A 19866-nucleotide genomic window follows, 5' to 3' on the forward strand; every position below is an offset into this window, starting at 1 on the left:
TTGATGCAGGAGGTGCCTATTTTGAAGACTATTATTAGTTGTACCGATTTGCTCAATAATTTTGTCTTTTTGAACAAAGGTTCATTACTTTTGAATCCTACCCTGTATGTCTTTGTAGACACTTATACACCACAACACAATAAATTGTATTTATTTTGAGTAAAACATGACACACAAATATATTTGTGCATGTGGAAAAATTGCCACGAATCACCAACTTAATAACCTAAGACAATATAAGATCTGCTTAATCTTGTGTGAGCACTACTATCTTAAAGTGTTTGGGCTCCAGTCTAGAAAGCAGGGATTATTTTCTCCATGTTGTCCTAAGGTTCGTCTTTGGACTCTCCCAACAAGAGAATGTTCCAAGTGACTAGCACTAAGGCGATTTACTCCTAAGTTGCCTGTTGCTGCTAAAGTGGGCTCCAGCTCCCTTGTGATCTTGAAGGTGTTTAGGAAAATGATGGAATTACAGAACTTAAAGTGGCAGCAATGATTCATTTCGATGTGTCTGGACTGAACTGTTATAGTTCAGTGAGGACTCTCTCCCTGGTCATCTCTGGTTATATTTTTCCTTTTGTTTTTTTTTTTGGTTGATTACCTTTGGTTATCTTATATATAAAAGTCTACACATGAAAGTGTGTGTTTCTGTCCAGCCCGGAAGTGAGAGGTAGAGTCGGGGTTAGGGGTCCACCTCGGAGGAAACAGAAAACTCGCTTAGCCGCTAATAACACAAGTGAGGCAAGCACGTCAGCAAAACAAAACTTCAAAAGAAAGACAAAGTCGCTTAGCCGCTAACATCAGCAAAAACGATATCCCTTTTACTTTTTCTCCCGCCACTAATGCACAAGCTATATGAGCACGTTGGCTAAACGAATCCTCCTAGGAGAGAGATGCCCAGAGATGGTTTCTTTCAATTACCTGACGTCTCTACATTTCAATGTTTTTTTCTGACAATTTCAATAGTTTCTCTGAACGCGAGCTTTTTACAGCATGGGCTTACACAGCTAGTTTTTCTATATTATTGTATTTGTTAACTCCTGTTATTTTTATATAATGTGTTTGTTTCAAATTATTTTGTCATTTTTATGCATTTTTTTCTTCAGTTATCATACTTGTCTTTTAGATTTTGACCACCATTGGCCTCTGCAAAGGCCTCAGATGCCGCTGAGGCATGGGCGCCTGCTCATGTTTATGTAGGTTTATGTTGGATATCTCTTGAAGATCTTGTTAGGTTTGCTTTAGTGTTGATTATCTCTTTTTATTAAGTTCTCTGACCTTAATTTGGTAGGGCTTATAGCCACATATAAACCCATTATCTAGTGGCTTGCCAGTCACCCCCAGGACCATGCAGGAATGGATAACAGAGGCTGAGGAGGCCTCTCAAGGATGCCTTAGATGAACACTGACTGGGACATGCTTTGTGAGTCACATGGCATAATGTTGAGGGGACTCAGCCACTGTATCACAGACTACATCAAGTTTTAAGACAGTGCACTGTTTTTCCAGCAATAAGCCATGGATCTCAAAAGACTTGAAAGCCCTACTGAAATTGAAGAAGAGAGAGCCCTCAGGTCTGGAGATTGGGATGAATTCAAGTGGGTGCAGTCAGAACTGAAAAAGCAGCTCCTTGAGGGGAACTGAGTACAAGTTACAACAAAACAACAAGAAGGAAGTGTGTAACAGAATGAGAACTATCACTGGCTACAGCAGGTTGTAAAGCATGCAAAGGAAGGAGAAAGAAAGAGAGCGAATGAACTGAACCAGATGTGCAACATGTTTGACTCATTGTTGTCAGTACAGCCCTCCTCCAACACTGCTATCCTCTGTGCACAAGCTGAGGAGTTTCCGGAATCCCAACTGCCATCTGTACCCTGCACAACCTTCCCCTACAATGACATCACACCTGTGGTCTCCAACCCCCCCTCCACTCACTTTGTGTCTCTGCTGATCAAGTGAGGAGAAAGCTGTGAAAAACTCTGCATCAGCAAAGATTTTTGGCCAGATATAATCAGCACCATAGATGCTGAAAACATGTGCAACCAGCTGTGTGGTGTCCTTCAGTATCTGTTCTCCCCCCCCCCCCTCCCTTTTCCTGAATTTCAGAAGGTTCCCCAACTGTGGAAACGTCCCATATGGTCTCAATGCCAAAGAAGGGCAAATAAATTGACATTGACATTGACATTACAGTGATCCCAAGGACTTCTTGCCTAGTTGGGCCTTACTTCAAATATCATTGAACACCTTCGAGAGGCTAGTTCCTAAAACAGCTACTACCCCTAGTTTCAGACCATCTGGATCCTCTGCAGTTGCCCTTAGACACATATAGGTGTGGAGGATGCTCGGATCTAAATGCTACACAGAGCCTACTCCTACTTGGACAAAGCCAATACCACAGTCAGGATAATGTTCTTTGATTTTTTCATTGCCTTATAACACCATTCGCCTCAATTGACTAGGGAAAAAGCTTAAGGCTTTGAATCCTGATACCCCACAGTCTCCTGGATCATGGACTACCTGAACAACAGACAGCAGTTTGTGTAGCTGAGGGCATGCGTGTCAGAAATTGTGGTGTGTAATACTGGAGCACCTTAGGAAATTGTCCTATCTCTCTTCCTATTTACCCTGTTTACCCTCTACACAACAAATGTCCAGTACAAACACCAGCCCATCATTGCCATCTACAGAAATTTTCCAATGACTCCTCCATTATAGGCTGAATTAATATGGAGATGAGTTAGAGTACAAGAAGGTTGTTGAGGAATTCATCTTGTGGTGCAGGGACACCAACTCAACAATCAGTAAGGCCAACAGAGCTGGTGGACTGTTCACCGTGGGACTGGGACTGTGGGACTGTTCACCGTTCAGGGTGAGGGCGTGAAAGTGGTGCAGAGCTACGATTACCAGGGGTTTCACATAAACAACAACCTGGACTGGTCTGACAACACAGTGGTACTGTACAAGAAAGGCCAGAATACACTGTATTTCCCAAGGAGACTCGGGCCTTTTGATGTATGCAGCAAGCTGTTGGAAATGTTTTGTCAGTCCATTGTAGCCAGTGTGGTGTTCTATGTTGCAGTTCCCTAGGGAAGCAACCTGAGCTGAAAAGAAACACAATGCCTGAACAAACTTATCAGAAAAGCCTTCTCAATCACAGGGCAAAGCTTGGACACATTTGAAGCTGTTGTGGAAAAGAGGATGGAGGAAAAATTGGATGCCATCATGAAATCCAGGCCTTTAATGACCTTTTAAGGCACACCCTTCAGCAGTGTGTCTGTCTGCAGAGAGAGTGTCAACCTTGTCATGTCTCTGGTGACTCTTCCTATGAAGTCAGTAGACGGATTGGGAGAGCATGGGGGGTCATGAGGTCACTGGAAAGGGGTGTGTGGCTCTCCCAATATCTGTGCAAAAGGACGAAGGTCCAAGTCTTCAGAGTCCCTGGTGCTTCTTGTCTTGCTATATGGTTGCGAGACATGGACACCATCCAGTGACCTGAGATGAAGACTGGACTCCTTTGGTACTGTGTATCTCCAGAGAATTCTTAGATACCGCTGGTTTGACTTTGTGTCAAATGAGTGGGTGCTCATGGAGTCCCAAATAAGGCACATTACCTGCATTTTGAGGGAGCGTCAGTTATGGCACAACGGCCATGTGGCGCGATTCCCCGAGGGTGATCCAGCTCGTAAGATCCTCATTGTTGGGGACCTGAGTGGCTGGACCAGACCAAGGGGTCACCCACGTAACACCTGGGTGCTGCAGATAGAAGGTCATTTCCAGAGGGTGGGACTGGACCATGTGTCTGCCTGGGGGGTTGCCAACAGGGATCCCGAGCTGTTTTGTCATGTGGTGAGTGCAGCAACACACTGTACCAGTGCATGCTCCCCAACTTGACTTGACTTGATGAAAATTCCCATCCATCCTGTCAGGAATATGCTGTCTGGGTGCACTTTGGCCACAGACTCACCATGGTGTGCTAAGAAGCACCTCGTGGGTTTTTTTCTGCCCACTGCTTTCAAGGCAATTCAGTGCTTTCGCCTCCCAATGTAACCGTTAGGTTCATTTTAAAATATCTGCATAATGTACTTTTATTGATTGATTGATTAAATTGATAGATTGGCTATATTATTTGTCCTGTCAGTATGTATCCTTGTATTTCATGTTTCTGCTGCTATATGCATCTGAATTTCCCCCATGGGATTAATAAAATTTTATCTATTTAAATTTTCTTTAAGGTTTTGTTCATGGATAATGGATACAGATTTTTGAGTCACCTCTTAAGGCAGCCTTTTGTATTCTGCCTTTTTGAATATTTTGTTCAGCAAACTTTTAATACTGTAAAAAAACTGTTTTGTTTGTTTGGGCCAAGGGTTTGACAGTGTCCTTTTCTCTTTGTGAGATTTATAGCTTGCTTTTAATTAGCATACATGGTAGAAAAAACTTTCCTCTGTCTTCAAAGAAGGCAGTCATGGAGCCCAAATGAAAATGCAGAACTTTCTTTATTTGCACAGAGTTATGCACAAGTGTCTCAGGTTCATGAAGTGAACAATCAATTAAGCAATTTGTCTTCTTTATACCTTTCCATTACCATAACCTCATCTAATAGATCACGTCATCTGACTCTCTAATATGCAGAACTTTAATCACTTGATCCAATCAAATAAAGCCACAAGTTTTTTCTGACTCCTGTTGATTCTCCCATTATTCTGAAGGCTGCTTCCTTAGGAGGGATGTTTGAGGATCATTATATTGTTCTTATAACTGCTTTATAGGAGGGGTGTTTGGGCTTTCCCATTAGTTATCTTTTTCTTTATAGAGGGATGTTCATTACTTATTTACCTCATTCTAACCTTGGAAAATCAAGTTTGGTGGTTTCTCTAGCTACATTTAGTTTACCTTTGAGTTACTTTCAGCACTTTTCCTTATGTTTAATAATTCATTCTGTTAAGGTTAAAACTATGAACTTGTAAGAAATGTAAAAATATTATTTATTAACTAAAAATTCCATACATGCAGGGCTTAAGCTTGCATTTTAAGTTTCAGGGCCAAGCATACGTATGATTTTGAGGCCTACACTAAGTGTTCAGGCCTGTTTTTGAGTTTTGAGGGCCCTGAGTTTTGGAAATGTCTGCTGTGCAGAAAGATTGCAGCAACAAGCTGTGGAATTAAAAACAGGTTTAAGTAACAACAAGAATCGGCTTCTCATTAAGACTTTGGTTGAGTGAAATTGGTTGGAGTTTGAAATCCCAATTTAGCTGGTCATCTGTTGGCCTCGTTTCATGTCTCATTTTTCTGTTTGGCTGTCATTCACTGAACAAACAAACCAATTCAGAGGACTGTATCCCTTAAAAATGGGGCTTAATAAAATGAAGGGAAAAGGAATTAATTAGCATGTAAAACTGGACACTGATTAGGAAAAGGGTTAGAATGAAAACCTGCAGCCACTGCGGCCCTCCAGGACTGGAGTCTGACACCCCTGCATTGAGAGGGTCAAAGTGGCTACACTTTCATGTCCCAGCCCAGTTTGTTAATTAGAGGCTAATAATGGCTACTAAAGAATTATGTTCAAACAACATTTTTGTGGTTCATTTTAGTTTAATTCACTTGTTAAACACTTAACTGATCGACACTACTTCTTTTTAGTTACTAACAAACTGTATTCTGTTTTTAATCAGCCACCATTTAACAATGAGATGAAATCACAAAGGAGCCAGCAGTTCACCATCTCACCTGCTCTCATTCATACTGTACCTGTGTTTATCTGTCAAGCAGTATCGATTTTGCAAAATACTTAAAGAGAAATGGAAGAAGAAAAAAGTGAAGAACTGAGAATTACTAATCAACTCCGGTCCACAAATCATTTGTATTAGATATGATCAGTTAAGAAACAAATCTATAAGAATACAGGAATATAGGACATGACTTGGCAAAATAAAAATGCTAACATGCCATAAAATTACATAACAAGTTCTTTTATCAGTAAGGATTCAACTTCTAATTAAGCACTTTTGCTGGAGCAAAAACCCAAAACTAATGTGGCCATCTGGGACCAAACTTGGGAACTCATGGTGTATATCATTAAAGTTTCCGCTTAGATGGAAGATGTGGTTGTACTGCAAACAGAGCTGGGAAAGGCTGCCTTGTTAACCAGTTAGCTATTCATGACCAACTTTCTTTGGATTTAATTGTTAAATCAAGGAAGTTGGAAAGAACTGGAGTTTATAGAGGTCAGTGAGTTATAAAATAAACTAGGGGGCTCCGCCCCCTGCTCGCTTCACTCGCCAACCCCTGGTGTGAGAAGGGTCTGGCTGCAGACCGTGCACTCTCAGCCACATGCACGCTCAGCCACTGACATCAGATGCACGCTCAGCCACAATAGGAAGTGCAACAGGGGAGTCGTTTCCTGATTGCTAAGTTGGTACGTTTGCTAGTTATAGTCTTACCATTTATGAACGATATGGAATATTCTTAATCATGTTAACTTGTGCATATTCACGTTGTTTGGCTGGCCTGTGTTGGTTTATTAACATGTTTACCATTTTAACAGATCAAGTTAACCAAGGTAAATGCTTGCCTGTTATTGTGATTACTAGCAGCATGGCCGTGGTAGCGTAGCGAGAGCGCTGATGTTTAGAGCATGCTAGTTTAGTGTTCCCGCTGTTATCCCAAGGAAAAAACAATTATGCAACCATCATAACTTGCTAACATCATTTAAATTTAATGTATACAGTATTTACGTGTGAATAAAGAGTAAAATGAAAATAAAACAAATAGAACAATTCTGTGTTGTTAATAATCTTATATATCAGAACTGTAATACGTACTATACTTTACATGTCATGAGGTACCAAACTGTGATTAATAAATGGTGGAGGGAAAAGGACATTGGACACATCAGTAATCAAATGTTTATATATTTATTTATACATAAGACCCCCCCCCCTTCAAAAAAAAAAACCCCAACAACAAAACACAAACCAATAAAAAACATTAATTTAGTTAAGGAGGCAGCAGTACATAGTGAACTTCCTGCAATTCACCATTTCATCTAAAAATCTGTGCATGTCTTGCACATGGCTAAACCCAAAACAAAATGGAGCCAGAACATCATCTCTATTAACTAGTGAATCTTCCTCTGCATTCATTGCTTCATACTCCTGCAGAGCCTTCCCAGCATCTTCCTCTGTCATAGTCAGTATCTGGGGCAACTGGATCAGACCAATGAATTGGTGTTGGCTGTCACTGCACCACTGACTGGCTGTTTTTGCGTGTGCAAGGACAGATACCTTAGACAGGAATAAAAATTTGGTGTATTTATGTGTTTTATGTAATTATTATTGATATATAAAAAAACGATAAAAAAATTTACTTGTACTTCTGGCGGTATTGATGCATCCTCACATTCATCCTGTGCCTGCAAAATATAACACTTAGTTACAGTTATCTGGCTATGTGGTGGTTTCAAGACAGTACTACCTCTCTGGGAAAAAAATAACTGGACCACCTTGGATTACGTGCAGACATCCCACATTTTCTGTACTTCCAGATGTCCACTGCATTCTGATATAAGCGTCATGACTCCCTCAGACAACACAGAATATCGCAAATAGGTGGTTTTTGTGGGCAAGAGTCTGTATGAGACTGAGGGGGCATTCTGATTGGCCTCTCTTTGTGCTAAGTAAACCTACATGATTTTTCTGTACATGGGGCAAACACACCTTAGGGTCCAATTTGGATTCATATAATTTGTGGCTACATCTCATAACTTTTATTTATGCTACCGTCCATTACGATCTTTTTATCACAAAGGAGTTTTCAATTTTCTAATGTGTTTATACAAGTACCATAGTGGTTATCTCCCTGAATTGAGTTTTGCTGGGTTGGATATCTGCATTTTTGCCAGCTTTCAAAAAGATATGAATTAGGCAGATAAGTTGACAATGTTGGGCACATAAATACCCACTTGCATTGTTTGTGCATCTGCTGATTTAGATGGTCCAGTCTTGAAAAAGTCTCTATTAATTTGAAACAAGTGCCATTTACCAATGTTTTTGTGAGTACAGGATGTGCCATCAGTCGAATTATAGCAGACCATGACTCTACCGAGACGGCTATAATAATGTATTGTAGGCTCATGTATGGATAGCGTAATCTGCTTATTGGAGCCACCAAATTCCGCCAGAACAGAAAATGGGACACAAGCTGCCCGTGCTGCTTTTTGCCGTTTTAGGCAAACTGCCTTCTTTTCATTCCCAAAAAATTTAAGGGCCACCATTTCATCTAGAACAATGGGATTTAAGATATCTTCAAAAGCAGTGTCCTGGCAATAATCAAGTGAGCCGAGATGTTCACACTGACTAAAAGGCAATCCACTTCTCTGAGCCAAAAGGTGGAATTGGCAGCATTCCTCCAGTTCTCATTTAACATGTTGAATGTTGCCTGTTGTCTTCCTTTGTACATGGACCGGAACAGAAAAACCATGGCTAGTTCGTTGAACTACTGACACTCCATTAGATACATCAACACAAATGCTGGAAAGATGAGACATGAGTGTTACATCCTGGGATATGTCTGTATGTTTTCTTAAGATTGTGTGTCCAAATTCTTTTTGAGCAAATCTAATGAGCAATGAGGGCACTTTCTTGTATTTCTTGTTTTAGAACTGTTTTCTGGACCCAGCTCATTAGCTTGGGAGGGCTCTTGTACTGGTAGCGGTATGGTATGGGAAGGTTTTTGTGCCGGAACAGGTAGGTTGTGGGAAGATTCTTGCGCTGGAAAAAGTAGGCTGTGGGAAGGCTCAGATGCAGATTTTGAGCATATTTTTAGATGACACTCCATACTGTTTCTTCTAAGTATTGTCTTCATGCAAAACGGACAATGGTAGTGACACTCAGACCTACATGGCAGATGGCAACAACATATTCTCTTATCTGTTAGAAATAAGAACAAGTAAAAGGTAACAAGTCAGTAAATAAATTAATCTTGAAACAAAGCATTCAGATGCTAAACAATGGGACTATTGTGGCTATTATGTGGGCTATATCATGGTCTGTGTCCAGTAAATTTACAAGCACCTTAAGTGATTTTTTTCCATGTCTGTACAATGCCTTAAAGTAGACTAAAAACAGACTCTGTTACATGGGGGACTCTTACCAAATTTTAAAATAATATTTTTCTCATGTCTTGCTAAAGTTTTCAGGTTTTTTGTACTTTAACATGCAAGAGTTCAGTGCATTTTTGCACATTAATTATTAATTCACCCTAGTTATATTGTAATATCCACCTTGCATTACCTTCAAAAAATGATTGCATTTTTTAAATGTCCATCTAAATGCTGTTGGATTCTTGCCAACCTCATAGACTGTAGGGCAGGGCATAGTGACAATGATACAAAGTGCAACAATTCGTGCACTGTTGTGGCACAATAGCCTCACATCTTATGGAGGGGTGCATCTGTAAAAGCACAAAGAAACAACACATCTTTGTTTTATTAATAAGCTTAATAAACATTTTTACATCACTTTAATTCACACGAATTTAAATATGCTTCTGATATCTTAAGGTTGTAGACATGTATCTATTTAACGGTAAGATAACGTGAGCTAACTGGCTAGTAGTCACCGTAACTGAAAACAAAACTCACTCCAGTCATTAAAGAAAGAAGTTACTTAACGCACTTGACCAAAACATTTACACTGCAATAATGTGTGTATGGCATGAAATAAAATAAAACGTAACTATATAATTCGGTAAAAGAAATAATAAAACGTAACTAAACGTTCACGTTGGCCTCGAAAACTAAGTTGGTGCTTGAGTGTCGGTTGCACTTCCTATTGTGGCTGAGCGTGCATCTGACGTCAGTGGCTGAGCGTGCATGTGGCTGAGAGTGCACGGTCTGCAGCCAGACCCTTTTGCCTGGTGTTGGGAAATGACAAAGAGCGTGATGTATGAATGAGATGTAGAATAGTGTGAAGGTGTAGATGATGCATATAGAAAGCAAACAATAAAGTGTTGTGGGCACAGTGTAAAGGTTTATTGGAAAATTTCTTTGTAAACGCCGTTTAAGTGTAAAAGGTAATTCCAGGTCATAATTTGTAAGGTCAATGAAGATGGTCACTGTCGTGATCAGAGTTAACTTTGTCAGAGCTTAGAAGAGTTGTGTCTCTCCAGGAAGTAATGCAATGACTTGGGTATTTATGTTTTACACATTAATATTTTTTGGACATAATATAGTGCGTTGTGTTAAAAGGGGCATTTGGTCTAATGAGATTGCTGTTCCAAATATCTCTGTAACTAAGTCGTCTCAGATAAAGGCTTGAGGAATTGTAATAATATCTGGGTGAAGTCTATCTGTATTGGTGACTGTACCATCTCCCAGTTGTAATAACCAATTGTTATGATCTGGATCTGGACATCGCATGTTTTGTACTAACTGTATCTTTTGAAAGCAATGTTGAGTAAGTGACTGGATGCCATTGTACATTCATCAATAATTAACAGTTTTTGCAAGACGGATGTCACGTGCAGTGCTACTGTTCATGTTCATAGTGGATACCGATTTGTAGGATCTAATGCAGTTCATAAAGTTTTTACTTTCAGGTACATCGTTAGTTAGAAGCTTCTGTAGATATTCAGGATATGAATGTAAAGGAGGCAGTCTAATTTGATCCTTTTGACAACAACGTGTAAATGTATTACTTGTATTGCCAGTTGTTTCTTCAGGGGAAGTTAAGTGAATGACAATGATTGCAAATGACATTCATTAATTCCGAATGAATTTTCCTGAATAGTGGACTCATTATTGAACGCGTTGTCAGCCAACTGGCGTAAGCGTTTAGCAGGTGTCTGTCGTTGATGTCCGTGACCTATATGTTTTGCTTGTGCCGTTTGAGAGGCGCGTCGTTGTATGTCCAGTATTTGGGGACGTGTTGTTTTGGAGCTGTAATCGATTTGACTGTGCTGTGTGAGAAGCCCGTTGTAGTTTACGGCGTGCATTGTTTGTATTGAGCCTTGCCCGTTTTTGTATGTAGGTCAGTTGAGCTTTCTCTTTTGGAGCCTTGCCTGCTTGTTTTCCGGCATTCCAGATGCGCGGTGTAGACGTCTGTGTTTATTTATTTTGTCCCTTCGCTGTCGTTTCTGTATGTCTGAGACAGGAGGTGTTTTCGTTTTGAACCCGTGCCAGTATCGATGCAGCACTGTGAGACGCGCGCTGCATGCGTCTACGTTCATGTTGTACCCGTGATCGTGAATTCATGACTTGTTTGTTCTTCAGCGTTAGATATATGGATAAGTAATAAGGAGGATCGCACTCACTGTTAATATGGAGCCTTTTCTTTGGTTGAACGGTTAATAGTGCCACATTGTAATGAGATCCACCTATGCTGCATAGTGTGAATTGTGTTTGGTCCCGTTATCCGAGCCGTATCGTTTTGTACCTGTGATCGTGAATTCATGACTTGTTTGTTCTTCAGTGTGAGAAATATGGATAAGTAATAAGGAGGTTCGCACTCACTGTTAATATGGAGCCTTTTCTGCGGTTGAACAGTTAATAGTGCCACATTGTAATGAGATCCACCTATGCTGCATAGTGTGAACGTGTTGAGATGATGTATGTTTAATAGGGACGGTTCATTTAGAAATGGGGCTTTGTGTGTCATTTGTTATTTATGTTAGTGTGGTCGTGGGTCTGAATCGTCGTTTTTGTGTATGTTTCGTGTGCTATGTCCGTAGTTTGTCCCGTTTTGTGTCCAATGGGTTTTGTGTGGTGCTCGCGGCTTCTTTTTTTTTTGTGTGGTAGGGGCTTGTTGAATCCTCCTCTTTGTGTGTGTCCCGTTTCGTGTGCAATGGGTTTCGTGCACAGCGCCGGCATCTGGACTCCTTTTTTCTGTGGTCTGACTCCTTTTTTCTGTGCGCGGTGCCTCATTTCTTATTTTAGGTTGCATTCCATTCGGTTCCCGTTGCTTGCTTGGGGGGGGGGGGGGGGGGGGGGGGGATTTTGTGGGGCGCCTGCGCAGTACGTCTTTTGCGTCCACGGCCCATTGCCGGATGTCCCTGCGTCCATCCGGTTTATCATTCTCGGTTAGTAATGTGGATCAGTAAACAGACAGAGAAAAACATTTTGGGCTGTTTAGTTATTAGGTTATTTACTGATTCAGTTATCCTGGCCAGGATTTACAGAAAGATGCCTCTGAATGCCATTCAGCATTGTTAAGTACATGACAAGATTGTCAGTTTTTGGGCAAGAAAATCGTTCCCATTGTCTGCTCGACAAATTTATATTATAGACAATCTTTCTATATTTGTTTCTTGATGTTTCAGAAATAATCTTCATAAAATGGACGAATTGTTTCAGTGCTTTAAATTCTAGATGTCTGAAGCTCCTTAATCTCCCAATCAATTAAATTTTTCCAAGGAAAAAAAAGTGCGGGAAGAAAGAGAGAGAGAGCAGTCATGATAAAGTGGAGTTCATTTATCAAAAGCTGAGATTGTAACCAAATCAAAACAGCAAAATGGGCTGATAATCAAAGATAAAAAAAGTATCAAAACAAAAATAAGAAACCTTATAGGGGAGTAGTTAAGTTTTTCCTGCTTTTAACAGCAAAGAATACTCTTCCATGTTGGAGCTTTGAATTAGTAGGGTGTTTTACCATGTTAGCCATTATGGATGTGATGAGAAGTCAAGCAAAATGACACCTTTTATTGGCTAACTGAACAGATTACAATATGCAAGCTTTTGAAGCATCTCAGGCTGCTTCTTCAGGCAGACTGAAAATGATGCAGCCATTTTCGTATAAATTACCAGAAACGACTGGCCCAGTTGACATCACTGGTCTAGTAACTGCTTTGAAGAATGATCTCAGAAACCCAAGAATCAGTGCACTACCAGTCAAATTCTTAAGCAGCTTCGTACTATTCCTTGTAAGGAAAATATTTTTTTTATTTTTTATAATATAGGAAATCACTTTTCCCAATGAGCTATAGTACTGTATGGAAGGTTGATTCTTTCAGATAAGTAAGGTAAGTCAACAAGTGAACAGTGTAATATAGGCAGATCAAAACAGATTTATCATTTCATAATCTTTTCCCATGTTGTGTTACTCTAAATCAGTGATTCTTAACCTTTTTTGAGTCAAAGACCCCTTTAAAAATCTGATGAAAGCTATGGAACCCCTTCCCCAGAAATATTCACATAAACACAACTTTGCATGCAATTAATATAATGTACTTTATTTATTGAGATTTGATTATCTCATACATATATGACATACACAAAGTATTATTAAACAATCTAAACAAAACACTCCTTTTTATGCAAAAAGTAATGACCATTCATTACAATTATGAAATACAATCCACTTGTGCAAATTAAAACAGATCTGCTACTACAACATTTTCTACTACCATTTACTACTACTACTACATCTACTCTAAATCAACAGTACTGGGCTGTATAGTAAATATAAATGTTAACTTTTATTTAACCCACACGAACCCCCTGAAACCCATCCATGGACCCCTAGGGGTCCAAGGACCCAGGTTAATAACCCCTGCTCTAAATAATGCTTGTTGGGCATCAAAAGCAACTGTGAGTCCAACAATATCTGAAAATTAGCAAATATTTCCCTCTAAAATTGTGTTAGCGCAGGACATTTCATAGCATATGACCCTATCAGGTTGGTTGAGGATGATACCACAGTCAGTTAGGGTTTTGTCCCTGTAACATTTGAGGTAATTTTAATCTTTAAAGATGTGCTTGATGCACAGTTTTAAGATGAATTACATTGTGCTTTCCAATGACTGATTGTCTTTGGAAGGACATTGAATAATATCTGATGCTGAGTTTTTTATCAAATATCATTTTCTCTAGATTCCTGAAACAAGAGCAGAAAAACTGAGCTAATTTTAATAAAAGAAAAAAATAAATTTAATGGTTCAGTTCATTTGCTCTCTTCCAGCTAGCCTTGTGGTTTCCCTTCTTAGCAAAACATTTATAGCATCCTGGATTTTAACATGTTTCAGTAATTTGTTCAGCTCTTCTACAAGTTGTATATCAGTCTGTTATAATGCATTGGTAAAGCTTCTTCTTCAATGCACCTGCATATTAGGATTTTTAAAAAATGTAAAATACACTATGTTAGTTACATCTTTGTGTTTACTAACTTTAGTTGCCACTGCATTGTTAATCTCAACAACCATTTTCCAAATCTCTTAATTTATGTGTTTGCTGAGCTAAAATTTTTTTAGCTTTTTTAACTTCATGACATCACAAAAATTACATGGCTTGAAAACTAGTTGCCCCTGTGTCACAAATGCACGGTCAGAGGGTCACCTTCTGAATTCTTCACAGGTATTTGATACCATCCCAAGCCAAGAGGGGGCACTGCCGCTAACTACCTTGTCTTCTTTTTGTTCCACAGCATGGAAAAAAACACCCAGTAAGGGTAACTGACTATGCCCCTTCCGGTCCTGAGCTATAAAAAGCCCAGAAGGAGGCGTCACTTCTGGCTTAAGTGACCCAAGGAGAGGAGCTAAACAGGCTGTTTGTGAGATTCTGTTTGAAAGCCTTTAAAACTAACCTGCTTGCTAAAAGGTAGCAACATTGTTGCTGTGGTTAAAAATATTACATTCTGTTTCTAGTAACAACCTTTTTTGTAGAGTATATTACTGTATTGGGTATTTCTTTAGATTTTCTTCTAGTTTGTCTAGTTAAGTCTAGTTATTCTTATGTCTCCTCAGAGTGTTCTCACAGGAATTTCTGGGAATACATTGTACTAGTATTCATTTAGTAGTACTAAAGGGTTTAATTTCTAACAGTGTTTTGTATTTGTGGAACGTAATGATTTTATTTTCAAATGAGAGAGGCATGGGAAACAAAAATGGTAAGATCATTATAAGAGCCAGTCTTATAAAGTTAATGCTTAATGTTAAATTCATATAGTGTTTGCTTAATATCTATAGAATGTCAGTTTCTCATAGTTATTTAGAATTTGGTATAGCCTTTCACCCCCTGTAAGTTAACATAAGATAGAACTTTCTTAGCTATATCTGTAAAACAGAGTGTTAATTAAGCCAGTTAGGGAAATAGTCTCACTGTTAGAATGGAATGTTAGATAGGTTTGTTAGAACAGGAGATGCATAGAGTTTTCTGACCGTGCTTAACGTACCTAATGTATGACCATATATAAGCCTTAAACAGAACTTTTCTTTTCTTTAATGTCATTTTTTTTTTCTCTATTTTTGTGTGAACTGTTTTGCATTGAAATTTTACTAAAGCTTTAAAGCAAATATATTTGGTCTGTGGAATTATTTGAACACGTGTCGCACTACTACCTGAATCATCCTATGAAGTAAACTCAAAGCTGCAGAACCTTGGTAAGAGATACTTGTGGTACACACTCACTCATACAAGGTGAATTGGACTTGTCAGTAAGCCTAATGTGCACATCTGTGGAAAACTACAGAACCCAGAGAATTTGCAGACACTGCATTGTCAGTGAACAGGCTAGGATTTGAACTACGGACTCTCGAAGGATAATGGAGAAACATGAACCCTTCCACCATGATTAGTGAGTATAGCTAGCTTACCTCCAAACATCTGTCTTCCTTACCTTAAACTGCTGCCTTGAAAATCCTGTTTTCTAGACCTGAAAATCTCCCAACATTCCGTATTTGTCATAACCTAGCATCTTGCTGTCAAGTATATCAGTCTACCTGCACCAACTGACAGCATAATAATGGGAGTATCATTATTTGATCAAATAGTTTCCCTTCCAGTGTCCACAGGGTTTTGGACTACATGACAGAAAGCAGCTGGACTTTGGTGTATATATTTTCTAATAAGGAAAAGTAAATCCATCCATCCATCCATCCATTTTCCAACCCGCTGAATCCGAACACAGGGTCACGGGGGTCTGCTGGAGCCAATCCCAGCCAACACAGGGCACAAGGCAGGAAACAATCCTGGGCAGGCACCGCAGGACACAGGAAAAGTAAATCTTATTTTTCAATGTTCAATCATTTTGACTTCACTTATAAAACAAATGTCAGAGAGTGGTACCATGTTGTATGTTGATTAGCAAACAGGAATTTCACAGTCTTTTTTGTACATGCGACAACAGTAACCCAATAAACCTATGACCACTACATTACCTACCCAACAAGAAGGTAAACTAAAGGAAAGGGAAAAAGTTAAGAAAATAAATAGAATTTTTAATTGACTGGTTTTAAAGTGCAGAAGCTTAATACTTGCTACAAGGTTTACCCAAACATAATGATTTTACTTTTTTTTGTACTTTACAAGTTTGGACATACAGTATGATGGCAAGGTGGCTAGGTGGTGCAGTAGTTAATGCTGTTCAACACACCTCTAGGCACTGTCTGACCAGTGCACTACCTGTGAAGATTTGTCATATTTCATCCCTATACCTACATGTGTTTTCATCTGGATATTCCTGTTTTCATCTCCAAAGATGTGCAGTTTGGTTTAAAAAGACTTTCTGTGCAGGTATGTGCTCTACAATGCCCTGATTCCCATGTCCAGCTCTGATTCCCTCCTAGCCCTGCCCCCCTCACCCCAAACCCCAACCCCCAATCAAATGCTTTCTGGGTAGGCACTGATTCCTATGGCCATGGATGGGAATAATTGGGATTGGATTAACGGATGCTAACAGTCATGCAGGGTACAAAGTTTCAGAGTTTGCTTTAAGGATTTGCACAAACACCCTGGCTGTCATAATATACAGTATACAATTAAAAGATTTATTAAAAGAAATAAGTTGTAATTTTAATCTGAATGACAAAACATGTCCAAATGTTGTCTTGATTGAATGATTAAGTCTTAGAAACCTGATTGTCCTTGACAATCTGAGTGAAATGTCACCATCACTTTCTTCTATCCAGGGTGGTAAAATTGCCAAATGAAAAACGGTTCTTTCAAAGCTAGATTTCTTTTTCTTGCAGCACTCTTGTGGCTGGTAAGACATCTGCACAAGCTGAGAGGCAACATCTATAATATGCTATCTATAACCTTTTGAAAGAACTCTGCACAGCCTGTTTGATATGCTTTGAATCTTTATGAATGAAGCAGCTGGAACTCTTCAGATTCCTGGATCAGGTCAAACCTTGCCATCTGTAATAATAAATTCTATTTGCATTCCTCAAGGTTCTTTACTTAATAAGAAGAATAAAAGGAGATTAATTGCTGAGCACTATGTAAATTGATATGTGAATGGATTTGCAATTTGACACTGGTCAACAAGAATTTTGCTACTGGGATTCTTTCACCTGTGCTTTAACAAATTTCACTTGCTGACTGCAAATCTGAAAACCGTTTTCGGTCCAGCACGTCCCATTTTTTAGTTATGATGTTCCAGGTCTTGGACAACTAGGGTGACTGGACAGTAAAGATGGATAACCATTTTGATAAATACCGGTAATTCTACTAGGGATGCCACATGCTACTAAAAGCTGTGAGTTGTTTACCTTGTCATTATTAATTTTATTTAAAAAATTATTCATTTTTAATTAGCGGAAAAAATATCTGTTACTGATTACCAAGTCTTATATAACTATTAAGCATAATGACACAACTCAGACTTGACGCTGCACTAGGTAGTCGGTTCTACTGTTTCCTTAACATAACATTGCATTTCAGGACATTTTGTTCATTAGGTTCGCCATTACTTTGAAAATTTTGTCAAGGCGATGGACAGAAACATCGATGCGTTTCAGCATTTTAAGAAATAAGTTTGGTCTCGAGAAAAGTGAAGCCAAAACTAAGGAAGGTGTTTTTATTGGTCCTGAAATCCATGAACTGATGCCTCACGATGAGTTCAAAAGGAAACTGAAGCCAACTGAATCAGGAGCATGGGCATTCGTGCAGGTTGTCCAGAATTATCTTGGCAGTCACAGAGCATAGAGTTATGCTGAGCTTATGGAGAACATGCTGGTATTGTCTTCTGGTTTGTTTTTAGAATAAACACATCAAAACAATTTTGGTCAGACAGAGTTCAAACTCCAGATATTGTCTTGATATATTGATTTTCAAACGTGTCAAAACATTAATTATGTGTATTTCAAAAACCTGACATGGTAGCTTAATTCCGATTTCACATATGAAATCAGTGTAAAAAACTTAATAAAGAGCTGGTCTGAAGTTCCCAGTAGCAAACAAAAAATATTTTTTTGCAGACCTGTGTAATCTGTGCAGCAGCATTAAGGAGTGGAACAGCAGGTAGCAGGACACTTTATTGCACTTGGACTCCAGTGCCTACTATGTGACTTTAATCTAGAAGGTATTAATAAAATACTGAAGGATTAAACCATCAAATCAGTAAACTATCCTGCATGTGTTTAGTAGATAACTAACAAATTATGTTGTATTCTTTCAAAGAAAAAAAAGGTTAGAGTGGAAATACATGTAGATATAAAGTAAGATATTTTTCATGGGGATGGATTTATAATGAGAAGGCCATTTATTAGAGATGCCGACCAGATAGTGAGCTGGATTCTCATTTGCCTTTTGAACAACTAAACTACAACAGAGCTTGCATTGGAGATATGCCTAAAGTGCTTTAATCCTGAAGATAGTCAGGAAAACAAATTCCATATCATTATAGTCAAGTCAAGTGGCTTTGTACTCATACCATCCATACACAGTATTGCAACATACAGTGGCACAAAATAACGTTCCCCCGGACTGCAGTACAATATATACATAAACACTGGGTAAATGCAAGGCCAATAAAGACCTATACTATACTAAAAATAGACAAATAATAGATAAGTGAATAGACAGTAATCATTTGAAATAGATAGTAATAAATAAATAATAAAAACAACTATTAATAAAAAACCATCAGAGGTAACAAGTGTAACAAATATACTACACATAAATAAATTACTAAGAGCAGATGTGATGGCTCCACAGAGATCAGAGTCCGGACAGCTAAGGGGTACAATTACGATGCTGAACCTGGCAGAACCAGTTCGGATGCTACTGTACCTTCAACCAGATAGAAGTAGGACAATGAGACTGTAGAAGGAGTGGGGGCAGTCCTTTAAACTGCTATAGGCTTTGCGGATACAACGCTTTAAAAAGATGTCTTTAATAGAGGGCAGAGAGGTCTCAATGATCGTTTCAGCTGTCCACACTAACCCATTGTAGGACCTTATGATCAGAGAGACTGTAGTTCCCAAACCACAACTAGTAAGAATGCTCTCCAGGGTGCCCCATGTAGAATGTGGTGAGAATAAGGGGAGGTGGGCTTGCCTTCTTCAGCCACCGAAGGAAGTAGAGATTCTGCTGCACCTTCTTTGCCTTGGAGGTGGTGTTAATTGACCAAGTAAGGTCAACTGCCAGGTGCACACCAAGGGATTTGGTGCTCTTGAACAATTCTACCACAGAGCCCTTGATTTGCAGTGGGGGCGTGAACAGTATGGGCCTTCCTGAACTCAACTATAATCTCTTTTGTCTTGTCCACATTAAGAAAGATTGATGCACTTGCACCAGTCCAGCAATTGTCATATCTCTGTTCTGTATGCTGACTCGTTCCCGTTACTGACGAGACCCAAGCAAACTTAATGATGGTGTTAGAGCTGTACACAGCTGTACAATCGTGAATCTGCAGAGTGCACAGAAGCAGGTAAGAACACAGCCCTGGGGGGTACCAGTGCTCAGTGTAATGGTACTGGGAATGGTGTCTCTGAGGTGGACTTTCTGGGGTCTCTTTGTCAGGAAGTCCAGGATCCAGTTGCATGTTGTAGCCTAGCAGACCCAATGTCTGTATGAGCTTCTTAAGGATGATAATGCCAAAAGCTGAACTGAAATCAATGGAAAGCATTCTAGCACAAGTGTATATTATACTACCA

The sequence above is a fragment of the Erpetoichthys calabaricus genome, chromosome 3 (genome assembly GCF_900747795.2).
Source record: "Erpetoichthys calabaricus chromosome 3, fErpCal1.3, whole genome shotgun sequence".
NCBI lineage: Eukaryota > Metazoa > Chordata > Cladistia > Polypteriformes > Polypteridae > Erpetoichthys > Erpetoichthys calabaricus.